Source organism: Onychomys torridus, chromosome 9, assembly GCF_903995425.1.
Source record: "Onychomys torridus chromosome 9, mOncTor1.1, whole genome shotgun sequence".
NCBI classification, from domain to species: domain Eukaryota; kingdom Metazoa; phylum Chordata; class Mammalia; order Rodentia; family Cricetidae; genus Onychomys; species Onychomys torridus.
Genome location: NC_050451.1, coordinates 77,077,586 through 77,093,335, shown reverse-complemented (window position 1 = coordinate 77,093,335; position 15,750 = coordinate 77,077,586). Strand labels below are relative to the sequence as shown.

At 35.0% G+C, this 15,750-nt stretch overlaps 1 pseudogene; it reads right to left on the bottom strand.

The window, feature by feature from the left end:
- Positions 1–720: 720 nt before the first annotated feature.
- Positions 721–1,684, bottom strand: LOC118590781 (annotated as a pseudogene).
- Positions 1,685–15,750: the final 14,066 nt, after the last annotated feature.

Sequence of the window (15,750 nt, the reverse complement as noted above, 5' to 3'; positions counted from 1 at the left end):
CAGGATGTCCATCTCAGTGTCAACATATACACTGGTACCATGATAACATTTACCAAATATTAGGGTTTTTGTTGTTGTTGTTTTGTTTTGTTTTGTTTGTTTCTGTTTTTGTTTTTTCGAGACAGGGTTTCTATGTGTAGTTTTGGTACCTGTCCTGGATCTCACTCTGTAGACCAGACTGGCCTCAAACTCACAGAGATCCACCTGGCTCTGCTTCCCTAGTACTGGGATTAAAGGTGTGGACCACTGCAGCCCCACCTAGAGTGTTGTTTTTACTAACATTCATTGTTCCATCTTTGGCCATTTTTAGATATTCCTAGACCTTATAACCACTCCAACATTTCTCTTATCATTATATTGGGATTCCAGTGAGGTTTTTTTTTGTGTGTGTGTGTGTGACTGTTATGATTTTTATTGTTTTATCTTTATATCCTCCAAAGTTAGCAGGGTTTCTGCTTTGTTTGCTTGTTTTGGTTTTGGTTTTTGTTTGTTTGTTTGTTTTTGTTTTTGACAAACATTTAGTCAGGTTAAACTAGTAAAAAAAGTGCCCATTTGCTTCTCAAAGTCACATTTTGTTGCATGACAGTCTACCCCTAGGTTCAGCATGAGGATTGAAGAACAGCATTGCCTAGATCACAATGTCAGGTGGGCTTGGCTGAAATAGGAGTTCAGGAATGAGTGAGGTGTATGTCAGCAAGGAGGGAAGCCTCATCAGATGGTTTAGCTTCGCCATTCCTCATTGTAGGGATATTCTTCCACATTTACTGTCTCAGGCAACAGGAAGGCCTTCCAGTTTTTTTTTTTTTTTTTTTTTTGAAGCTGAGGATATTGGCCATCTCCTCGTTACTCAATTGGAAGTCAAAGACCTGAAAGTTCTCATGTATCTGTGCTGGTGTCACAGACTTGGGGATCACCACCACATTCCTCTGGATATACATCCGATTAGAACCTGGGCTGAGGTTTGCTTGTGCTTTGCAGCAATCCCTTTAATCTTGGTGTCCTCTAGTAGTGAAGGGTCTTCTGGCTTGGCCCAAGGCCTATGTGGAGAGCCCAGGGGGATGTAGGCTATGACAGTGATATCCTTGGAGTGACAGTACTGGATCAGTTTTTCCTGAGTGAGGTATGAGTGACACTCGACCTGGTTGGTCACTGGCTTATGTTTCAGTCCAGGCTTTTTCAGGAGCCTTTCAATCTGCAAGTGGTTGAAGTTGTAGATGGCCAGGGCTTTCACTAACTCTTCATCCACCAGTTCCTCCATGACTTCCCAGGCATCCAAGAATGTTATTTTACTGGTGAGGACATTGCCTTGATCATCTTTGGGAATATCTCCTTTCCTGGCTGAAGTCCCGATGGTCAGTATATGTTAGAGGTCCATATAGTCCAATTTCAGATTCATGAGGGTCTCCTGAAAGGCTTCCTTTAGTTTTCTCTCAAAGCAAGTAGGCTACAACTTGGTGACAGTGAAAAGGTCCTCCCGCTTCACAGCCTTCTCATTGATCTTCTCTTGGATGGCTTCTCCTACTTCATGCTCATTGTAATATGCAATGTCACAGTCAATATGACAATATCCAGCATCAAAGGCCACCTTCACAGCTTCCTTGACTTAGCCTCAGGGAGACAGCCAGTTGCCCAGGCCCACAATGGGCATCTTGGCTTTGATACTGAGCTCCACCAAGTTGGACATGGTTGCTGCCAAAAACTTCCTGAGGGAGCATATGTCTGTGTGCTGGTAACGAGGTTAGTGGAGGCTTTATGTGAGATTCCAGTTTTTAGTTCAATGGTGTTCAAGTTCTATTAGCTTGCTTCTTAATCTATAATGAATGTAGAATTAAAAGTCAATCACAGAAAATCAATCTAAATGAAATACTTTGGCTAGATATAAATTTAAATTATTGAATAAATCTCAAATAAACATATCTGGATTGTCAGTGTATTCTGAGCTAAGCTATGTTATCTCCTGTACCATTCTTAAATCTTTCCACTCTGGTTAAGTTGTAACAGCTAGATACAGCTGTATCTACAACTACAAATATTAGTTTCTTTCTTATTTCCCATATCCTATTTAATCTGCAAGTTCTACTGGGTCATTCTCCAAAAACCCACTCAACTGAATTCTATGTTTTACTTTCTGAAATGGTTTATTCTGAAGAGCAGTAGGAGATAAAATAGAAGATGGGAATCCTGTGCTGGTATTTTACTATTCATAGAACAGCAGCAATTTCACATAGCTCAGGCATAAAATCTGAAACTTTTACTACTACCAACAAGGCCTTTTTCATCTGATCGGTAACTACATATTCAGGCTCATATCTGATTTCCCTACTTGTAGTCTACTTCAAGGAAAGGCCTTGGTTAATATTCATTATACTTTCTTCCTTTTATTTTCTTCTAATGCAAAAATGACTACAAAATGTGTTTTCTTACTTTCTGATTATACATCATTCAGGTTTCTGTACAATTTTCAATGTATACATGTATGTGTGCATATATTAAATATCCCCCAATTACCTTTCCAAACATGGCAAAGCCTGCATTTCTTATTCTTAATTAATATCCTACTCCATTTAGTGTGTTAAAGCAAGCACATTTACTTACAAGCTATACTGTTTCATTCTTGCAGCTTGACATTACTTGATAAGGATAAGTTTCTTTGTGCCCATCAGCTGCTGTGTCCCAGAGAATAAGCCTGGAGGCTTTTGCTCAATAGGAACATAAGAAATAGTGGATAATTGATTAAATCAACTAATAAATTATTTGACTGATCAATGTTTAATTAAAAAATGAAAGTTGGCAAAGTATAGATAATATCTGAATACAGCAAAAATTGAATAGATAGCATTAACTTATTCATAAAGGTAATAGAAAAATATATATGTATATCAATGCAATGGGAACAATAACAGTGAAAGATAGTTTATATTTTGTCCCCTTATTACAGAATAATGGTTATAGCAGTATTCTGTGATTAACAGCACATATTACAAGCAGAAGTCCAGGCTCTTTATTTGAGATAGAAATTATGTTGGTAGAAGAGAAAATATTTGAGTGGAAATAAATGAGATTATAAATAAATGTTATTTAAAGGAGTCTCTAAAACTAATATTAAAATGTAAGAAATCAAGTATCCTTGTGGTAAGATTGAGCATTCTGTGGGTATATGCCCAAGAGTGGTATAGCTGAGTCTTGAGGAAGATTGAATCCTAATTTTCTGAGAAACTGCCATACTGATTTCCAGAGTGACTGTACAAGTTTGTGTTCCCACCAATAGTGGATAAGTGTTCCCCTTGCTCCACATCCTCTCCAACAAAAGCTGTCTTCAGTGTTTTTGATCTTAGCCATTCTGACAGGTGTAAGGTGGTATGTCAGAGTCATTTTGATTTGCATTTCCCTGATGACTAAGGATGTTGAGCAATTCTTTAAATGTCTTTCAGCAATTTGACATTCTTCTGTTGAGAATTCTCTGTTAAGCACTGTAGCCCATTTTTTAATTGGATTGTTCAATATTCTGAAGTCTATCTTTTTGAGTTATTTATATATTTTGGATATCAGCCCTCTGTCAGATGTGGGGTTGTATGTGATTATACTTTTTCACAAATTATATTTTAATTGTTGCATAATATTCTGGAGGAGCTACAAAGGTAGTCAATACATCATTTCTCACTTGTTTTGCTATAAAGCTATGGTAAAGATATTTTAATCAGAAAAGAATTTTGAAAAAAATAACTATATGTCCCAATGTATTAGCATGTTTTTAATTTCTAGAGAGAATTTATACAATCATTTTAAGAACTGCTTCAATAGTTTCACCAAGTTGTGTGCCCACCACAGCATACAATTTTCTGAACCAATTGTAATAACAACCCTAAAAAAGAAAAGGAAGAAAGCATTTCATATAGTAATGTATGTAAGATATTACTGGTCATATTATGGTTAAAAAAAGTATTCAACAGAAGAAACTATTAAAAAATAGATTGGAAAAAAATAAATGCCAGCAATATGGATTCATACTTGTTCAGAAACAAGAAATAATGTATTGAATCATGAGAAATTTGGCCCCTGGATAGTGTTCACTACTTTTTACAATAGGAATAACTTAGTAAGATTCTTTATGAAGTAGATCTTGAGAGTTCCTGTTTCTCTATTATTTCCTGCCATGGTCATCATAAAACTTTTTGATCAATAAATTATTTTCTGATATGGTTCAAATACCAAGAGTTGAGTTTCCTTAGCTGGAAAATGTTATCATTGGAGTAATATTAGAATTTTACACATTATAAGATAAGCAATTTGGTAATTTCTGTGTAGTTTTTTTTATAAAATAGAAGTTAAATTTTAACAAATTTAAAATATGTTCAGAATTTTAGTTTCATTTTGTGACAAAATATTAACTAAATGGGCAGTAAGTTAATATGCATCAAAAAACAGTGATGTAGCTTTGATGAATATAAATTGCAGCTAGTTGCCATCCATACTTTAAAGTAGCTTGTAGAAGAAAAAATATTTTATTAAATGTTACAATTACCACTTCTATTTCTCAGATACATTTAGTAAGATAAATGAGTGAAAGTAATTCATCAATCATAGCTATACCTCCTGAAGAGTACAAGAAACTTACATTGTTGGTTGTGAGCCTACCCTTTAATGGCTGAGACATCTCTACAGCCCTCTGGATAAGTAAGACAGCTGATTAGCTTGAACTGTTTGGGAGGCCCCCAGGCAGTAGGACCAGGACCTGTCCTTAGTGCATGAGCTGGCTGTTTGGAACCTAGGGCCTATTCAGGGACACTTTGCTCAGCCTGGGCAAAGGGAAGAGGGGACTGGACATGCCTAGATTGAATCTACCAGGCTGAGCTGAATCCCCAGGGGAGTCGTTGCCTTGGAAGAGATGGGAATGGACGGTGGGGTGGGTGGAGGGCAAGGAGGGTGCTGGGGGAGGGAGGACAGGGGAATCCGTGGCTGATATGTAAAATTAAATTAAATTATAAATATATTTTAAAAGAGTATAACTAAGAAAATCTAAGACAATTATATATTTATTTATCACATAATAATAATTATATAGCAGCAGACCATTATGTGTAATAAAGAAGGACTGAAGTGATGAATTTGCACTTAAGAGAATATACTACTTTCCCAGAGGTACCAAGTTTATGGCACAGCACCCATGTCAGGCAGCTCATACCTACTGATAACACCAGCTACTGTTATTCATCCACTTCTTCAGGCATACTTAGGTACTGCAATCTTTCACACATGTTTTTAAAATATGTAGGTTGGTATACTCCAATAGATTTTGTAATCAGATGTGTCATGCAGTCAAAATTTTTAAAGACAACATAATAATATACATAACCCAGACTTTCTGTGCATTTTTCATGCTCATGTAGCCTTTTCTTTATATTATTTTAACCCCTTTCTAAGAACTTTATTTTATTATTTTAAAACTATATATTTCTTTTTTAATGACTCTCTATACCTTCTTTTTACTCTCCCAAGCCGATGCATATTTTTACACATATTGTAAATCATTTAGAGCATTTTCCCATCTGAATCTATCCTATTGTGTATCTGTAATCATTTTTTGACCAGGAGAGATTTTAAATTGCTAAGCTGTGTGACTAGTATTTCAGAGGAAGTTTGGATGACTGTCCAGGCAGGCAAATGTCTCTGTCATTTCTAAAATTTGGAAGTTGCTTACAATTCACTTCCTGTTTACTCAGATAATATCATATCCTCCTTGGTTCTTTGATGGAGCTGAAAACTAAATAGATATAATTATAGTTTTCTATAGTTACAATAAATGATAAATTAGATGTAAAACTTTAAGCTCACAAATATAGAATAGATGATAGAGGATTTTCTTTTTATTATTATTAAAAAATTATTCATTTTATATACCAACCACAGATCCCCCTCTATTCTGTGCTCTTATCCCCAGCCTTTCCTTCCAACATCCCCCCCATTCACCTCCCTCAAGGCAAAGCCTCCCATGGAGAGTCAGCAGAGGCTGGTACACTCTTTAATTTTGCCAAATACAAATAGACTAGATATTGTAATTGTAATTCTTGCTTGATAACTGTATTTTTATTTATAATTTTACTATATTAAAGTTAAAGCCTTTCCTTTTGATATGTCAGAAAAGAAAATTGTTTTGGGATGTCTTTCTGTATGCTATGAATATATATTACTATCATTTGTTGATTTAAAAAAAAAGCTGTTTAGCCAATGATGAGGCAGAATAAGGTTAGTGTTAGGCAGTACATTCAAACTGAAGATGAAGACAAGTAAGGCAGACATCAGCCTGCTGCCAAAGGAGCAAGAAGATGGCAGCAGACAGGTAACATCACGGCCAGGGGGCAACCTGTAGATCAACAGAAATGGTTTAATTTGTTATAAAAGCTAGTTAGCAAAAAACCCGAGCCACAGACCAAACAGTTTGTAATTAATATTAAGCCTCTGAGTAATTACTTTAGGGCTATGGGACCACAGGTGGGAGAGACTCAATTAGATCACAACGGTGGGCAGGACCACAGAAAATTCTGCCTACAACTTCCTTACTTCAAAATTAAAATAAATGTAAATTTTGAAAAATAGCTGTCAGTTAATAATGATAAATATTTAGTTAAAATCAGATACATGATACTTTCTAAATTATATAAAAATTCATGAAATAAAAAACCCATAAAATCAAAAGTATAAAGGTAATTGTCATGCAAAGTGTGGATGAAATACTAAACTATCAATACAAGGACCATGACTAACACATTTCTGAGTGTTCATGTATATAAGAAAATTAAAATCCCAACATTTAGAATTCTTAATTTAGTTTTAATTTTAACACAATTATATTACTTGAAATTAGCTTCAAACAAATGTAAAATAAAAGTGATATTTCTTTTGATTTATTTTGATTACTATCAGGACTAAACATTCTAACTAGTATAGTCAATGTCCCTTTAATTATATGACTTTTATTTTAATTAAAGTGTTCATTACTTATATACAGTCCATTAATCATGCACAGGAAGAGTGTAAGGACCAATGGAAAAGGTTTTCCTACTAAACACATACAAAAAGAGAGTTCTTGATATCAAAAGGTAATACCTAGGCTATCTAATAAATTGTTGAGTACATATTTTCAAATACTATCATCCATAAATTTCACCAAGGTTGATTGACAAGCTTTAGACTTGGAATTTAAGATATCTAGAGTGTGATCCCAGGATACATGGCTTTAAACTGCTCTCCATAAGAGGCTGAAGCTGTTCCCTATGAATTATACTGTAAGACACTATGCTATGAAAATTGAAATGAATAAATCTGTGGAAATCTGAGCTACAATTGATTATAGTTCCAGAGAAGCAAGGAGGAAAAAAAATAAAGATCTGACTCAAATTCAGAGATAATAGCAGCTCTCAAAAGGGATTTATTTGAAGGATGCTTAAAAGATAGCAAAGAAAAAAGGTGTTAGGGTAGAAAAAAATCTCATATTGAACATAAGGCTGGGAACTAAGATTATATAACACACTTAGGTAATCAAAGATATTAAATATGAATTGAGATTCATAATGTTTTGATCAATAACTATTATCATAAAGATTGCTAACAAGGATAGTAAATTAATAAGTTAATATCTAATCAAAATCTAAAATGTATTGTCTAAAAGAGTGTGAATTTCATCTTAATTTTAATTGTGACTGTATTCCTTAGTAGATACTGCCACATATTCTTATTTGAATATCCTCTTTATATACTTAACATGTATTCAAAGTATGTGTGAAGTTAATAAATACAGTCTAATATCAAATGACTGATGTTCATTTTATGAGTAGTTACATGTTATAAGTACAATATTAATGAAGTTTTACAGAAATTCTACAATTCTGCAAAAATTATTAAAACTATATATATATAGTCTTTTAGTCAACTAGAATTTTTTAATGCTCCTTGTACTCTACAATAAGACAATATGGTATGTAATGAATGAGACAGACAGACACTAGAAATAAATTTTCATTGGTAAGTGATGTTCAAGTATAATAGTCATTATCAATGGAAAATAGCTTCTGGGTTAGAGGTAGGGATTTATGTCTACTTCCCTTCTAATCACTGGGACCTTATCAGTCACAGACCTGTGCATGTCCTGTGCATGTTACCAAAGTCCTTGGGCCTTCATATGTTTTTATGTGTGTATTCATTCTACTCCATTTAGAAAGTCTTCTCTTCTTAGTGTCCTTCATCCCCTCTTGCTTCTACAATCTTCCAACCTTCTCTTCTGCAAGGTTTCCCTTAGCCTTGAGTGTAGGAGTTCAATAGAGGCATACCAAGTACACAAACTACTCTTAAAGCACCAAACCCAGCATGTGATGGCTAGTCCAAAACAAACTGGCATTTTTGGAGGTTTTGTTGTCAAAATAATGCTTAGTTGGGGCATTTTTTCCCATTCGAGTCTATTGTGTAGATGTTATGTTTTTCAGTTTTACGTTTTTGGGGGATTTCTGTGTGTACAAATGTGTATGTCTCTGTCTCTATGTGTTTGGTGAACATTTTTATGACTTTTTTATTTGTTTGTTTTTTTCCTGTGCTGTTTTATTTTTATTTTATCTAATTTCACATTTATGTATTTGTTTGTTTGTTTTACATCCCAGCAGCAGTTTTCCCTTCCTCCTCTCCTTACAGTCCTTTCCTCAAACAGGACTCTGTTCCCCCCTCCAAATCCACTACCCCACTTCTATTCAGGAAAGGGCAGGCCTCCCATGGATATCAACAAAGCATGACATATCAAGTTGCAATAAGTCTAAGTACCTCCCCATGTATTAAGGGAGGGCAAGGTGACCCAGTATGAGGAGTCAGTAAAAGTGTCCTTGGATTTCTGGGGACCTCTCCAGCACTCTGCCTATTCCTGTTCTCATGTGGTCTTCATTTATCATGGTCTGTTATTCCTTGTTCTCCCTTTCTGTTCTTAATCCAGCTGGGATCTCCTGATCCCCTAAGCTTTCTTTCCCTCAAATCTTGCCCTTCATTACTCCCACTGTCTTCCAGGTTGTTCATGTAGATCTCATCCATTTCTCTGTCATTGGGTGATCCCTGGGTCTTTCCTAGGGTCCCATTTTCTAGGTAGCCTCCCTGGAGTTGTGTAGCAGTCTAGTCATCAAGAGGTCCCCAGAAATCCACAATGATATATCCTCTGTAGACTGCTGGCAATGGTCGAGAGAAAGCCTGATCTAGTGATCAGATGACTAAACACCCTAGCAGTCGCCTTGGAACTCTCATCCAATAACTGATGGAAGTGGATGCAGAGATCCTCAGCCAGGCCCCAGGTGAAGCTCCAGGTGTCCAACTGTCGAGAAAGAGGAGGGACTGCAAGAGCATGAATTGTTGAATCCAAGATTGCAAAAAGCACAGGGACAAACAGCCAATTGAAAGAAAGCACATGAATTATAAACCAACAGACATGGAGCCCCCAGCTAGATCAGGCCCTTGGATAAGTGAGACAATTGAATAGCTTGATCTGTTTGGGAGGCACCCAGGCTGTGGGACCAGGACCTGTCCTTAGTGTATGAGCTGGCTGTTTGGAACCTTGGGCTTACACAGGGACACTTTGCTCAGCTTGGAAGGAGGGGACAGGACCTGCCTGTACTGAATCCACCTGGTTTAAATGAATCCCCAGGGGTTTCTTGGTCCTGAAGGACATGGGAATGGAGGGGAGGGGCTGGGGGGAAGGTGGGGCTGCGGGCGGGAGGGGCGAGGACAGGGGAACCCATGGCAGATGTATAAAATTAAAACACATTATAATAATAGTAATAATAATAATAATAATAATAATAATAATAATAATAATAAAGTGTCCTTGGAGAGAGCCCCTGCTCCCAATGTTAAGATCTCCCGAGATTCTTTAATTCCCAGCACTAGTCAACCAAAGAGGTTAGCAATTCCTTTTATAAAGAACACTATAAGAAAACCCACAAATTCAACTAACCTGGGCTCAATAGGATTCACAGAAACTGAGCCAACAACCAATGAGTCTTCATGGGCCTGATCTAGGCACTCTACATATAAGTTAGTTGTTTCCCCTGTAGGATTCCCTGAGATCTGCCTAAAGTTTGGCTGTGGGTCTGCATCTGTTTCTGCATCAGTTGCTGGCTGGAATCTCTCTGAGGGCTTGGCGCCAATCAATGAGTACAGCAGAATATTGTTGAGCATCATTACATTGATATTTTTTTCCCTCCATTCATGTTTGATTCTAGAGTTTCCCACTTGTATCCTAATGAGAAAAAGAAAGAATGAGTGTGAATTTGGGTAGGTGAAGGAATGAGGAATATCTGGGAAGAGTTTGAGGATAAGAATGCATAATCAGGGGTTGGGGATTTAGCTCAGTGGTAGAGCGCTTGGCTAGCAAGGGCAAGGCCCTGGGTTCGATCCTCAGCTCAAAAAAATACATAATCAGAATGCATTGTACAAAATATCCTCTATTATAAAAAAATAACTACTGTTATCAACAGTACTTTGTTGTAGAATATTATTTTAAGATGTGTTACATTTGTTTATGCTGTAAAACATTTATTTACTGATGCAAAGATATGCTGCATTTTTTTTAGTTGCATTTGTTTAACTCTGTGAAGCTGTGTTACTTTGTCTTTCTAAAACACCTGATTAGTATAATAAAGAAATGAAAGGCAAATTGTAAGGCAGAAGAAAGGATAGGTGGGGCTGGCAGGAAGAATGAATAAACAGGATGAGAAATATGGTGTGAAAGAGAACTAGGAGCAAGAGAAGGAGGAGGACTCCAGAGGCCAGCCACATAGCCACATAGCAAGCCACGGAGTAAGAAGTAAAGAAAGGTAGATAAGATAAAGGTAAAATCGCAGAGGCAAAATGTTAATTTAATTTAAGAAAAGATGGCTATAAACAAGCCAAACTAAGGCCAGACATTCATAAGAAAGAATAAGACTCAGTAACAAAAAGATAAAGAGCAATAAGTAAAGAGTATAAAAATAAACAACAGTACTTGATTTTATCTGTCTCACAGCTTTATTAGAAACTCCGAACTACATAAATAAAGTATAAAAACATAGAGAGGCACGTGTTGTGATTCCTTTTTTGTAATGCTCAAATTCTCAATTTTGATTGACCTATTCCTTCTTGGTTCATGGCCATCTTACATAATTTATATTTTTGATTAGGAAAATATTTCTATTTATCCATATGAAAAGTGTGTTACACTTGGTCACACTAGGAGACTACAGTAAACAGACTCCCATCATATAAATTTCATTTTACTATTAACATATTTGTAAACTGAAGATATGAAGATTATAGAGAAAGATGCAGAGAAAAGGGACTGTGAGGTTAAGGAGAGAAAACTATCTTCTAAGAAGCTGCTATGAAATCACCTTGAAACTGCAGTCCTGCAAAGAAATAACTCCTTAATGGATATAGCTAAAACACAGACCCAGACCTTTCTGATCCCACATACACACTTTCCTCTCCTATCACTAACTTCTATTTTCTGTAAACATCAGAGAAAGCCAGTTTGCAATGGATTTCAGATGACTTAGCCCATAAAACTCAGATTCCTATGCCTGCAGCCAGGTGCAGTGAGAGATGGAGAATAGAGCAATAGAAACAAAAGCTGATTACAGATTCCATTGTCCTGTGCAAATTCCAGGGAAAAAATTCAAACTACACAAACTGTTTCCTAGTTTATTCAACTTTTAACATTAATACATATATAATCAACTAGTATCACTTCCAATTATCACTCTGTGATGCATAAAGCCTCAACCTAAATTTCTACACCTTTAGCATTTCTGGCAATAATATTCTGATGCACTAAGACAATTTTTTGTGATGATTATAAATATATTCTCAGATGTTTTCTCCTTCATTGCCTCATTTGAAAGATTGGTATTTCTTTAATTAAAAGAAATGAGAGTTTGGCTGACAGATGATAAAAATAAATACTTCATTTGCCATCTCATTACAATGAGTAATATATATATATATATATATATATATATATATATATATATATATATTGCCTGTTTATGACATTTTTTCTAAACGAGGTTTTCCACTCATTTTTTTTTTACCTGAAGTTAAATGACTGTTGATATGTTCTATAAATGTATTGTTTTATGGCTATATTTCCCTGAATTTCAACTATTCAATTTAATATTGTATTGATGAATGTGTAGTTTATAGAGATACAAGGGGCAGTGCATTTGGGAAAGTGCATCAGCCTGAGATAGATATGGCATCCCACCAAAAGGCATGTCTACTTTGAAGTGAATGAAATTAATGTATTTTTAAAGTAAGTCTTAAACTTTTCAGTGTAATGTACTAGTTTTCAAATAATTGACTGTTATTAAGGCAAGAAAGACAAAAGTCAGCAAAAAGGCAACATATACTTCCTTCTTGAAAGGAGAAAGAGAACATTTTGGACATTGGATGACTCAATCTTAATACCTGAAAATGGCCATAAAAGGAAATGTGATCACAACACATTTAAGAATCTCCATGAAGATATAAATGCTGACAGTGGTAGGTTGATTTGTGTCATACATTTTCTTGTTCTTTTTAAGCAGATCATTGCTGTGATCTTGGTAGCTAGGTGTGGATATTTAGGTACATTTGAGAGGAATTGAAAGTTAGGACTATAGAATACTTGAACAAAGAACCAAATCCATTAATTCAATTGTATCTGTTCTTGAGTTGATGCTTACACTATTGTAACATGATTACTAATATGGTTATGTCCAAGCCTTTAAGTTGTTGGTAATTTCTCTTTGTCTTTTGTTCTGTTGTTGTTGTTTTCTGCTTTATAATTGATTAAAGTTTATAATTGCCTTCTCTGGAAATCTCATTTGCTATGGATTTATTTTCTCTTTTTCAGTTATTATTTCATGTAGTGTCCTCTTAATTTCATATAGCTTTCTGTCAAAGGGTTGTAATATTAGTGGATCCATAGATTGAAATTGACCATTAATATTTCACTTGAGTTACCTTCTTAAAAATGTTTTATCACACAATAACTATTTAGTTATATTGCATCAATCTATATCTTGAAATGTTTAATTTGCATTAAATGGACTATATACAATATAAGAGGTGTGCAAGGGATTTTGAGGCATGCTTATACGATCTACTGAAATATCCCACTTTTAAAGGAATATCTGATTTGTCCCATTTAATGTTACTAGTTTGTGATACATTTGGGAAATATTTATATGGTGGGTAGTGAAATGTTCAAATATAAACAATTTCTTAGTTTTGCTCTCAAGTACTGCCTCCACTCCCCACCAAAAAAAAATGAATAAGTAAATCCAATACTTTTTTCATTGGTAGCATAGTTTTATGAGAGAATGTGTTTTGGACCTGGGCAGTTAACACTAGCATGCCCCTGCTTTGTCTGGAAGAGAACTAAGTATGAAAATAAGTAAGATTTTTTGACACAATGGCAGCCCAACATCAATGACTGACATCATGTAGATCGTAGGAAGTTTTGGTTTATGGAATGTATGGAGGTAAGATCATTTTGAAAGGAACTATGTCATAGGTATATATGAGTATATCTTATTGTTTATGACAGAGTGCAAATATTGTATTTTATGAAAGAACATTTAAAAATAGCAAGTATTAATGGTTTCAAGGTGTCTAAGATTCCTTAGCTGACAAACAGCATTAGGAAGAAAGGTTTCTGAGCTAAGTTCCACTCCATGGCAATGCATTAAAAAATTGATGTCACCAAGAGGCAGACTGTCAAAACCTTTGTTCAGTTTTCAGAACCTTAAAACATTGTGCTTTCTTTCCTATTCTAGAGTTAAAAAGGAATGCCCAATATATGAAAGGAACCTCCAGGTTATACCTTTAATCAGATGTTAGACTTCTAGAAAGATTAGGATTCTACAGCCCAGCATAAGCCCATGAATTTAAGTGGATTCCTTTCTTAATAGCCTCAGAACCATAAGCTGCCAACTCCTAACTGCTAATAACCTTTCTCACTGACATGTAGGGCTTTGAATAAATGTGTCAATAAACATTGAAAGTCAGATATCTGTCCAGTTTTCCCACAAGAAATTTAGATGCATTTGTTCCATTATATTATACTTACTTGGAAGTTTATAGTCAAATCTAATTATCAGAGCATCATTGGAAAATGTAGCATCCTGGGTAAGGCCTTGATTACCTGTCAAACATATCTAATTAAATCCTTGCAATAAGGAGCAATTTCTTGTAGACGTTATGTATCTAAACTAGATAAGTATTACCCAATCATAAAAGTACCAAAAAAGAAAAAAATTATGAAATTCATAACATTTAATTTCTATTTATATTCTCAAGAACATAACTGACTAAATATGTTTAATATGTTGATAGTTCAATAGAAAATTAAGGATAAATAAAAGTGCTTTTCTTGAACAGGGATCAGAAAATCCTAAATTTGTATAATATAATAGTTACAATGCTGTTTAGGTGATATATAAGGCATAGATGAGTCATAGAAGTCTTTTTCTTAATTTCCATATCATAGGTCTTATTAATGAGAGCACCAGCAGACACAAAGCATTCAGATCTCTAGTGAAGGTCATGAGCTTTTAAAGAAAGCAGCAGCACACTAAAATATTAGCTTACATTAAGAATTTCATTTACTGCTAACACACGTGTAATGGTTTTTATGATTACTTGTAAATCATTATTTTGATCTCACATCCCAGAACATAGATTAATGTCTATTTCTTTCACCAGGGTTATCCATGCCTTGATGTATCTAGTCTAGATGATGAAACCGATAAGTGGCAATGAAATGCATTGAAGAGAGTCATTCAATTGTCTGATTGACATCATGGGACAGAATGCACATGAAGGTAATTCAAAGCATGCAGACATGATTGAATATTATGGCCATCTACATAATCAATCTGTTGCAAAAGGGTTAAATGGCTCAATATATGCAATACTGTTTTACATAAGCTTAATATAGAGACACAGAGGAACACAATTCTCCTTTTTATGGGATGCAATCATTTTTCTGATTTATACTTAACCATGCATGTTTGCAATTGTTTTACTAGTTACCTAAGGCTATGCATTATGCTCTGGGATCCGAAGAAGGGATATTATCTATTTTCAAGAAGCATGTAATCATTATGGGTTATAAATGACTGTAGTACCTGGTAACCTGTTGTATGCTGTGGTATAAAAATACTACATGAGTTCAAAGAAGAGAGCAATCTGTGCTGACTACAAGGGGCTGGGGATTATAAATTGGTTCTTTGCAGGTGACATGTTAGCTGAAGCTTGGCAGATCAATAGGATTTCAATAGGTAGAAATGACAGCGTTTAGCTATATCAGAAAAAATAGAGGAATAAATGAAAGCAGTAAATGACAGGCAAGGTCCAGAGAAAATCAATGTCCATATGGAACTGCAGATGTGGGTATGGGCGTTAAATTAGATCTGTACTAACTTCACAGAAACACTGGAAATTCTTCTGTGAACACTCTATTATTTTAACAAGTCCTCTGTATTTTCCTCATAAAATCTAAAGAAAAATAAAAACCAAATCTTAAAACCTCAAGGGTCTAAGTTCTTGAATTCCTGAAAAGGTTTGAGTTTATGGTTTACTTTTCCCTCATCCAAATGTTTCTTTCAAATATCAAATATATCATACACAGGATATTGTCAGGAATAAATATCTAAAACTATTACAAGATAATTTTTTTTATGGAAGATGAGTTAAGTATTTTAA